Source organism: Agrilus planipennis, unplaced genomic scaffold, assembly GCF_000699045.2.
Source record: "Agrilus planipennis isolate EAB-ADULT unplaced genomic scaffold, Apla_2.0 scaffold41, whole genome shotgun sequence".
Taxonomy (NCBI): domain Eukaryota; kingdom Metazoa; phylum Arthropoda; class Insecta; order Coleoptera; family Buprestidae; genus Agrilus; species Agrilus planipennis.
The window spans coordinates 242035-252206 of record NW_020442445.1 but is presented as its reverse complement, the minus strand read 5'-3'; the positions used below and the strand labels follow the sequence as shown (position 1 = coordinate 252206).

General features: G+C 33.1%; 1 protein-coding gene across 1 annotated transcript in view; it reads left to right on the top strand.

The window, feature by feature from the left end:
- Positions 1-2048: 2048 nt before the first annotated feature.
- Positions 2049-10172, top strand: part of LOC108733596 (inositol hexakisphosphate kinase 1) — a 36000-nt gene continuing 27876 nt past the window's right edge. Inside the window, exon 1 of the mRNA XM_018464819.1 lies at positions 2049-2507. The gene's annotated coding sequence lies outside the window, so the exon portion shown is untranslated. The remainder of the gene's footprint in view (positions 2508-10172) is intronic.

Sequence of the window (10172 nt, the reverse complement as noted above, 5' to 3'; positions counted from 1 at the left end):
TGTTATATTCGTATATGATGAAGTAGTGTAAAATTGTAAGACATTGCAACCCTGCTACTGCATACACGTTTATTTCGTATGATAGGGTGGGGGGTTGAGAACATGACAATGCAATAGCATGTTGCAATGTTGCATCAGTGCGAGTCCAACAACGTACGCAGTAGGCACGCATCGTGTACGTAGGTATATCTTGCTCCACGTGGGAAATAAACTTTATAATTATGTATAATTTAACGTGATTTAAATTCAATGTTTATGTAGTTAAAAAAAACAAACCGATAGTGTGTCGAACACGTGAATTAACAGATGACCGACCTTTTCTTAAAAACAGAGCTGATAGCAATTTATAAGCCATTATCTATTAATGATTTATTTAGATGTCTAATAACTGTAAGTATCAACATGGTTCAGCGTGATTTACATTGCTTGATTTCAATCTGTGATATTTTAGTCATAAGTACATAATATTTACTTAGGAATAGTACTATGTATTATATAAGTGTACAATTTTTAGCCTAATACAATCTGTGTGCAATTGATCCATTTCTTCAATAAACTTCAAGTACATATGTGTATAATGTCCCTACCTAAATTTAATTATTCTTTTCCAGTTTCGCGACTATGAAATGTTATTTCTGATCATCAATTTTTGCTCTATGAACAGTTTATTACAGTGTAATGCAAGAAATATATTGAATCACCTCAGACATTTTAGCATGTAGAGGAAAAGGTTTGCTGCTGATTGCTAATGCTCCTGCTACTGGGCGTTGAAACTATCCCCATTTGGGAGAAAATTTAAGAAGTATCCATTATTGGATGTTTTACATATTTGTGATATTACACTGAATTAGCCTCTGGGGATTACCTACAGTAAAGTTTGTTTACATCGGACATTTTAGCAAGTACAGGAAGAGGTTGCTGTCGTTCACCAAGGGGAATGGCCTAGAAGTTTAGACCACTGCTTCGTATTCGGGAGGACATCATTTCGATTCCGGGTCCGTCTTCCTTGGACCACTTAGGCAACAAATGCTGTTGCAGTAATACTCCACAGATAATCCATTATTCTCCTCTGTATTCATTTCGTCCATCTCATCTTTTTCACCCCAACCACCATCCACCCATTTCCACGATTCATAAAAGGACACTGAGGAGATCCTTCCGCCCTAACCATTGACGTATCCCGGAGGGACTGCTCGCCCACCAGCATTAGGGAAAGGAACACCAAAATATATTTTGCTGTTGTTCATGTTGTGGAGTGTTGAGGCTATCAGCATTTGGAAGAAGATTTACGAGTAAGTACAGGAAAACATTAGTCGCTGGTTGCTGTTGTTCGCCGAGCGACATGGTCTAGAGATTCAGACCAATAGTCTGGAAGGACATCAGTTCGATTCCGGATCCATCTGGCCTAGTTCAAGTTCTTCTGTGGTTTCCTTGGATCACATAAGCAAATACTAGGCAGTAATACTCTCGGTTATCCCATTACTCTCTTCTGTCTTCATTTCGTCCGTCCCATCATTTTTACCCCAAACCATTACCCATCCATTTCCACGATTCTTAAAAAGAGGCTGAACAGAACCTTCTGCCTTATCGTCCAGCGGAGCCCGGAAGGACTGCTCGCCTACCAACATTATTAATTGGTGGAAAACACCTAAATGTACTTTGCTGTTGTTCATGCTGTGGAGTGTTGCGGTTATCCTCATTTCGGAGAAGATTTAAGAAGAAGTACCCGTTATTGGATATTTTACTTAAGTGTACCTATCTTATGTTTAGAGAGTTGTAGTTCTTATTCTAATTCGTGTAGAATTATCAACAATATTTTTTTATAATCCCGCGTCACCTGAGTACGTTCGGGAAAAAGTTGTTTTGTTTTGGATCGAGCTGATACTTGTAATAAGGCTTGTGGACGTCTATGTGCGTGTTTTTCATTAAGGTCAACCACAACACAACACAGCGGACACCTCATAATCAGCTGTTGTTAAATTCCCCGTCGTTCCCTTTCGGGCTTCCCCGGCTGAAGTCGGTCCATGAATGCAACAATGGTTGCCATTGCCATTAGTCTTTTGTCAGTTACGCTAGGGCGCTGTGTGTGTTGGCATCGTTGAGAAGTCGGACTTTACACAAACTAATTAATTTTATATAAATTCATCAGTTTGTGAGTTAATGTTCAAATGCCGCTTTGAGTTCGAGCGAGTCAGATCTAAGATACAAAACGTTATTTTTCCCCCCTTGATAATCCTTTTTCGATAAAAAAAGGCCAAGCTATTGATACGTGCGTAAAACAGAAACACTTCGCTTTTTCTGTAATTTTTAATTACTTCTGTTTCATTTAATTATCGATCGTATTTTTCTGAAACAAGGAGTAAGTGGTGTAGTGATTTTGTGTACACTGTTTCAAGTTTTCCATTATCCTCACTACAATCGATAAATTCTGCGCTGTTGTCAAGTTTTACCTATTAACGTGGCAACTGGGCATAACCATTTCAGGATACCATCTTATGTTAGCAGTGGTGAGTAAACTTAACCTACTTATCGTCAGTAAATGAAAGAACCGTAAAATGATTGACATTATTGCCTTTGCACAACGATGTTATCGCATCAGCTCAAGATAGCAAATTCCTGACATTATAGAGTTTCGAATATTTTTAATAAAAAAAAAATATATTGCAACATTTTTCTGCAATTTAAAGGATTTAAGTATCCGCTTATTTCTTCTTATTGATATTTCCCAAGCTTTATGTTACCTGGATGTCTGTCCATCTGCAACTATGATATTATCACCTCTTGTTAGGTATCAGTTGGTAATTTGGTCAGAAAAATTGTTTTGGACTGTCTATGCTTTTTAAAGTTTTTTGAAATAATACCTATTGCAAATTAAATGTTGCTTTATTGTTGCTTTCTCGAATAGAAAAATCTAGAACTTTGCCATTGCTGTAACCGTTCAACCGAATAGTCAATTGGATCGTTTTTCATACACCAACAATTAATAATATCCTCATTAATAAATATGTTTTGGGTTTAATTCGTAGTCCTGAGAACAAAAACACGCTCATTTAGTTGTAGTATTGATCAAATCCACAGTAATTGTAAGTATAGAGACTGCTGAGCTTCCTTGCTCATATTTTCAGAAACACCATTCCTATCTTCAGTGATTAGATGGTTGTGCTTTTTGTAGTATCTACAATTATCTTTCAAATTAAAAAATAATCTTCAACTTCCATTTCTGAAATGGGTAGCTAGCTAGCTGTATCCAGATTTTTGATACTAGTATATTCTAGATGTTTTAGCTTCCTACTGAATGGTTTGACTGAATGCGTGTTCATTACAGTACTTCTACAACATTGAAGATTCAATGCGGAAGTTTGTATAGCAAAACTTTAAAGTGAAAGTACTTTTCTCGAATGTATATGTATCTTCATAACTGTACCATCCATGTGTGAATTCTCATATGTTAGCATTAGATGACCAATATTTTTAAATACCTACACTTTAAAAATCTTTTCCTCACCGGTTATTTTAGTTGATGAATCATGAAAACATGTAAACTAATTGTAAGTCCTTGATTATGATCTCTGTTATTACGAACTCTATTATTACTTAGTTATTTCCATTAAATTTTGCCATTTTCGCCCTTCTATTGCATCAACTCTTTCGTTTATTTATTTGATAAGAATACCTTCTTGTTTTATTTCACAAGGTATTATCATGTAATTTGCACCCAAAGAATTAAAAATCAACAATCTATGGAAAATATACAAGATCCACATGAGTTGACAATAGCAGAATGCATTGTACTTTGCATACAGATACGTATGCACATTTGCAATTAATGCATGTACGTTAATTTGTTTTATGATATGTATGAATTATGTTCACTGAGCATATCTGACCTTGGAAAAATACACGGACGGAAAACAGATGATAACCATAACAACGTTATTACATAAGCTTTGAATTTAAGCCAGACACTATGGCAACTGACATTCATACAATTAATTTATAATCGCTTCAATATTACATGTACATTTGTACATGATATACAGGTTCAGGTATACGTGTCAGTACCTACAGCATTCTTGTACCATAATTTTTCCATAACGTAGCAGTCTTACAACATGATTAGGCATTCTATAAAATACTTCACAAGTTAAGGAGCACTTTCCTTCAGGGGCTTCTGCTTCCATCATAATACTATAAATATTTATATACAGCGGGTGTGTTTAAGACTGAAAAGATCGAGTTCGGCTACTCATTTATGAGCTTGAACTATTTGAACTGAACTTTCAAGTTGGGTTATTATCTGAATCCAATGGAGTGGGTGCTCAGGCACCCGTGGACCACCTCTTGTTGCGCCCCTGCTTTCCTTCAATACGACTTTAAAAAATTCTTCTATTATTCCATGCGTTTTGACTTATACAAAAATTTGAGGAAATTGCGAAAAATTGTTCTAAATCCTTCGCGAATTGAAAAATGTACATGGGGATGACTGTTTGTTTAAAACTTCTGCGTCAGCAGTGGGTAGAAGTAGGGAGAGAGCGGCTAACATAAGGATGTTCAAGTTCAAGGTGACACATTTGCTGATGGTTTTTTTCGATATTTATCCATCCATCGCAAGTACCTGATCAGACAATTTTATGCTGGCGTTATAAAAGGGTTGAGGTTCCGTGTAAATCTTGCACTTACAGAAAAAGACAGAATAAAGAACGCACCCGCTCTTTCTTCGTTGACTGTACGCGAGTATTTTGACCAAAAAAAAAGTATCCTCACGTTGCCGCATCCTCCTGTAGTTTGACGTAGAAAGAATCTGTGACGACTGCTTTGAACTCTATAACTGCAAAAAGCTTTGAAGTGTTTCCAAAAGTGGAAAAAGGGGTGATAATAGTGACCACTATGAAGGCCGATAATGGAGTATTGAGCAAAAATTAATTGAACACAATTATGTACAAATAAAATAATAAATTAAATAAACAACCGGTAATGTCATTCTGTTCGTTACATATAAATGTAGGAAACCTTACTTGTTTCTCCTACTACAGAATTCTTGTTTGTTTCGCATAATGCAACATTTTTAACTATACGTAATTGATACTGAAAACTTGTACCAACTTATCTTAATTATTTGGAACGTCTGAAATTAGGTCAACACATATGAGTTTGTTTGCATATTTGTTGTTGGTCCAAGATTCACATCAAGTTCAGTATTCAGAACTTTCTACAAGAGTAGTTTTTGTAGCGTGTAGCGTCAGAACTGTTAAAACTCCAACAAATTGTAGGCATTTCATTGGTCAGTATTACAGTTGAATAATGCATTCCTGCTAATTATTTTGTCTGTGAAACAACATGCTATTTCACTTTGTCAGTATTGCCCAGTCAAATCTTCAAGCAATATAAATAGCTTCTTCAAGCTTAATAAAACTAATTTTTGATCTAAATTTAATTACAAATAAATAATTATTAATATTGAATGAACAGTTTGGATATCCCTAATATTCTGTTGATGGCACTTACTCAAATTGTTATATTCTTACTGATTACAGTTTAATTTATCAATAATACAGTTTACTAGTCTAATTTCACAAACACCCCGTTACTTTGTTCTAATTATTCATTGTAATGCTTTTTTGTTTTATGCAACTATTGTTTGATTTCGTACCAAGATCATTTCGGGGGTTACCACTGTACTGTAATGACAAGGATAATAAGGATAATTTCTTAAAAAACCCTTTTTCAAATTTCAGAATAGTGTATGTGACCTTTGTGAGGCATTGTTTTGATAACTTAGTACTTAATTACAGTTTTGTATCAAACTTGCAGTTTAAAATGACACTATCCTATTTTAGCTAAATCACTTTTAGGCACATTTGACGCCGTTCAGACGTGAATTTGTATAACTGCATAATTTGGGTTTCCTTGGTTTTACTTTCCTTTATTTGTATCACATGCGTTCACGTCTCTATATGTACTTGAAATTTATCTAACAGATAAAGCGAACGAATAATTGATGTTCTATTTTGGACATAATTTTTATTATTGTCAGATGAACTCTGCGTTTCGGTACAATAAATTTCTAGCGTGGTTGCACGCATTCGGTTTGCTTTATTTTCTTGTTTCTCACATAGGCAGACTTAGTGCGGTTATTGACCCTTGGGGTTTCAAAACTGAATGGGTGATCCAAGGAGACGGCTTGATGTTTTGTGTTGTTCTACTACGGGAACTACTTGTGTTATTTGACTATACTCACATTTTTTAGCGGGTGAATAGACCATGTAGTACAACTTTTAAGCTCTTTAAACATACTTAAAAAAGGACTAGGAATTTGATTCTTATTTCCTTTGAAGAGCTAAAGAACTGAAAAAAATTTTTACGTAAAAAATCTACATACATATTTACTTCATTTGTTGTATAATATTTGTAGCTGTAAAATTGTAATCGCAAGAATGGTTCATAGCCTTGTTTTTTTTAGGAAAATAACATCGCAAATATCATTTTCTTGATAAATAACCATTGAACATTGTGAGTTAATTCAACTTCAAGATATCATTTTTTTTTTTTATTGTTTCATTCTTCATTATTATGTATATTATTTATTAATTTACTTAACGTTCACAACGAGGTTGTTTTTTTCGCATGGTACACTTTGTTTTTTAACCCTTTCTTCACACTTTCTAATTGTACCCTCACGTAACAGTTACAGGTTTAGGTTTCAAAGAGTCTTTCACCTTAATACAACGTAAAAGCGTCAAATACATGATAAATTATATTATCGTTCTAAATACTTTTACACCCATTAAATTCCTTTACAATACACAACAAGGGGTGAGAGACCTTTGAGAAGTACAAATCCCATGTACTCGGGAATATTGACCGATGTACTTTTCTTGCTTGTATTATTCAACAACGCGACTTTCTTTGTCATAATTTGCTATCTAAATACGATATTTCAACACAAAGCGACGAATTCGTTTATATAAATAATTGCTTTGTTCTTTAGTAAAATTTTTAACAAAAAGTAAGTCATACACAAAATGAGTTTGTTGTGATGATGAGGTAGTAGAATCGTTTCAGCAAAAATATAATTTGTATTAGCACAAAAGGATAATGCCACAACAAACTCAATAATTTAGTTGTCTAATCATCGTTTTTTTTTTGTGTTTAGGAAGTGAGAAGTGTAGTGGTTAATATACATAAACAGGAAAAATGAAAAAGTATTCCAAGGTCAAAGGTCCTGTAAGGACATCAACTTGTTTTTATACATACGTGATTTTTTTACGCTTAAATAAAAATAAAACAGAAAACTTTAAAAATACTATAGAGTACTATTTTTGAGTTCTGGCAGCGACTGTCTCGTTATCTTCTCTCTCGAGTATGTGTAATTCAAAAAATAAATAGTATTTAATACATATGTACATATTCGTAAATATGTGAATTCATTTCAATTTTTGAATTGTGTGGCAGATACACCGGTTTTTCTGAAAGTTTTCGCCCGTGCTAAATAAAGAAACTTCACTTACGTAAGTAATGTTATTAATTAAACGAATTTTTCTAAAATAGTACCATTAAGTAGCTAATAAATTACCTCTGATATCGAGTGAATAAATGAATTTTCGTTTTAGGGGTGTAAGACGTTATATTTACTGCAAATATATACATATACCTAAAAATAAATAGAATATTATTGAATTACAAAATATTTTGGTATTACTTATTGTTTTCTTCATGCGTACCGAAATAACTATTGTGGTACATTAAACTATTTTGTAATAAATTCAGTTGTGTGTTATTTGTCTGTATTATGGAGTTACAATACTTGAAGGCTTCATTGATTCAATTTAGAAATATGTGTCATGTAATTAAGTTTTGTGAAACTCATTACATGAAAATAATAAACTGAAGAAACTGTGGTTATTAAGGCCGTCAAGGGAAACATTACTGCTAAAAAATACAACCTTACAAATAAAAATAGATTAGATGACACGTGTAGCAGGTAAATTACTGTAAAATAGTCGATCGACCTTAGCGAAATCGATTAAAAAGGTCATACATGGTTTACCCTGCCATTGATTGTTCAATAAATATGTATAGCCATCACAGAGTTCCTGCTACATTTGTGATAATGTATTTATAATAAAACAATAAAAGAAATTAGAAAATTCAGTTATGATTTATATGTATAGGTAGCTACCCACATAACATTATTTTTGTTTCAAATGTGTAGATAAATACGCAGGGTATTTGGTAGAATTACATGATTTGCGCTGAGGGCCCTTGATCTAAATCGCTAAATGAACTATTAGGCCCAGACGTTTCGTCGACAACTGCGGCGAGCATCATCCAGTGATACCGTGTTGACAATGTGGGGGAAAGTTAAATCTCAAAAGCTCTGCAGGAAGTCAGTCTAAGTTTAACGTATTTATTGATCTCCGATTAAATAAATTGAAAAAAAGACTCTAATATCTAAAATTATCTAACTATTAAGTGGAAATAGTCCGAACAACATAGGTTCGTGGTCAATTATTTATATTGTTCATATTAAATATCAATTTGAAAACCCATTCTCAACATCTTTACCACTACAAGCTATCTCAAATTAACTAAGGAAAATTTTTGTTGTTTTTGTCACACCATCGCCGGGAATTGAACCCGGGACCTTTGGCTTTACGCTAAGCTACGAGAGGTAACAATAGTAACAACGACGAACCGAGCCAAAGGTCGCGGGTTCGATTACCGGCGAGGGTGTGACAGAAGCAACAATTTTTTTTTTGTCATTTAATTGAGATAACTTATAATGGACAATGGGTTTTCAAATTGATATTTGATATTAACCACTAGGAATTTGAATATGTTTCAAATAGTATTTGATCATATTAATTTTGGTTTACGTGTATATTCCCTTTATAAAAGCTCGTCGTTAATTGGAATATGATTAAAAGCAATATTCATGTTCAATAAGCTATGGGTGAAATTGGTTTTTACTTGAATGAGTCATTTCATTAAGTACTGTACTTCACAGAAACCTTTTTACGTACATAATAGAATTAATAGTTGCTGAATAAAAAAACCCGTGACATTTTTTAAAAACTGTGTTGCACGATAAGATAATAAAACAAAAAAGAAACGTAAAACGCACATACGTGTTGCATTTTGTATATCTACATTAACTAAATAGGTTATTAATTTCATTGGTTATATTTGACGATTTTATTAATTCGTATCAACGTTTTTTATATTTTTTGAACACAAAACGTACAAACAAAAGAAGTAAATGTAATGTACTTGAACAAAACAACCGATAGTACTTTCAAGTACGCACACATAAAATGTAGAACGTGCGGATAGTCTATTTTAATTATCCAATAAAAACACATTTAAAATACACGGTGTATTCATATGCGCACCAAAATTTATCTTTTTTTAATTCGTGGAAACAGCAGACGACGACTGTTTTCTTTTTTTTTATTTTTATGTAAAACAAGCATTCGGGAGGCACGTGTCTTGATTGGCGTAATCATTACTTATTATAATAATGTCTATATAGCGTCGCAGCATTTTTAATCGTGGTAAGGTAATATTGAGATTAGCTTAATTCTAATGAAATACATTAAGCAATAGATCCTACTTTGTATATTTTGCACAGAGTTATCGCTGTTTAGAGATAAAAAAAAACGTCGGTTTTGTATGTACATAAGGCAAATTCCTGCAACTCGAAATCTTTTCTATCTATATTGTTTTATTCCTATGGAATACCTACTGTTTTACATTTATTCCAAGTCGTAACTCAAATTTTACATTACAAATTGTCTAATTAATTCGAATTTCAATTAATTTTCTTCTGAAAAATAAGTCATAGGGATTAATGGCGCCCTTACTAAGTGAAACTGTACTAGCATAAATTCGATTTTTTCTGTGACTCGAACATAGCTGGCTGCATTTAGGAGGTTTGAGTAAAGGAAGGTTGTGTCTATTGAAATTAAACACGTTATCAACTTTGAGCAAAAAATGGATACCTATTAAAAAAAACAAACGAATGAAATAATTAAAATAAATGAATTATATTTTAATGTTTCTATTATAATTAGGGGCAATAATAAACTGACACATGCTTCGTGGTTCATAATTATTTTATTTAATTATTATTATAATCATAAAAATTAGTACTGTTTTAATAGTCTGTAAAG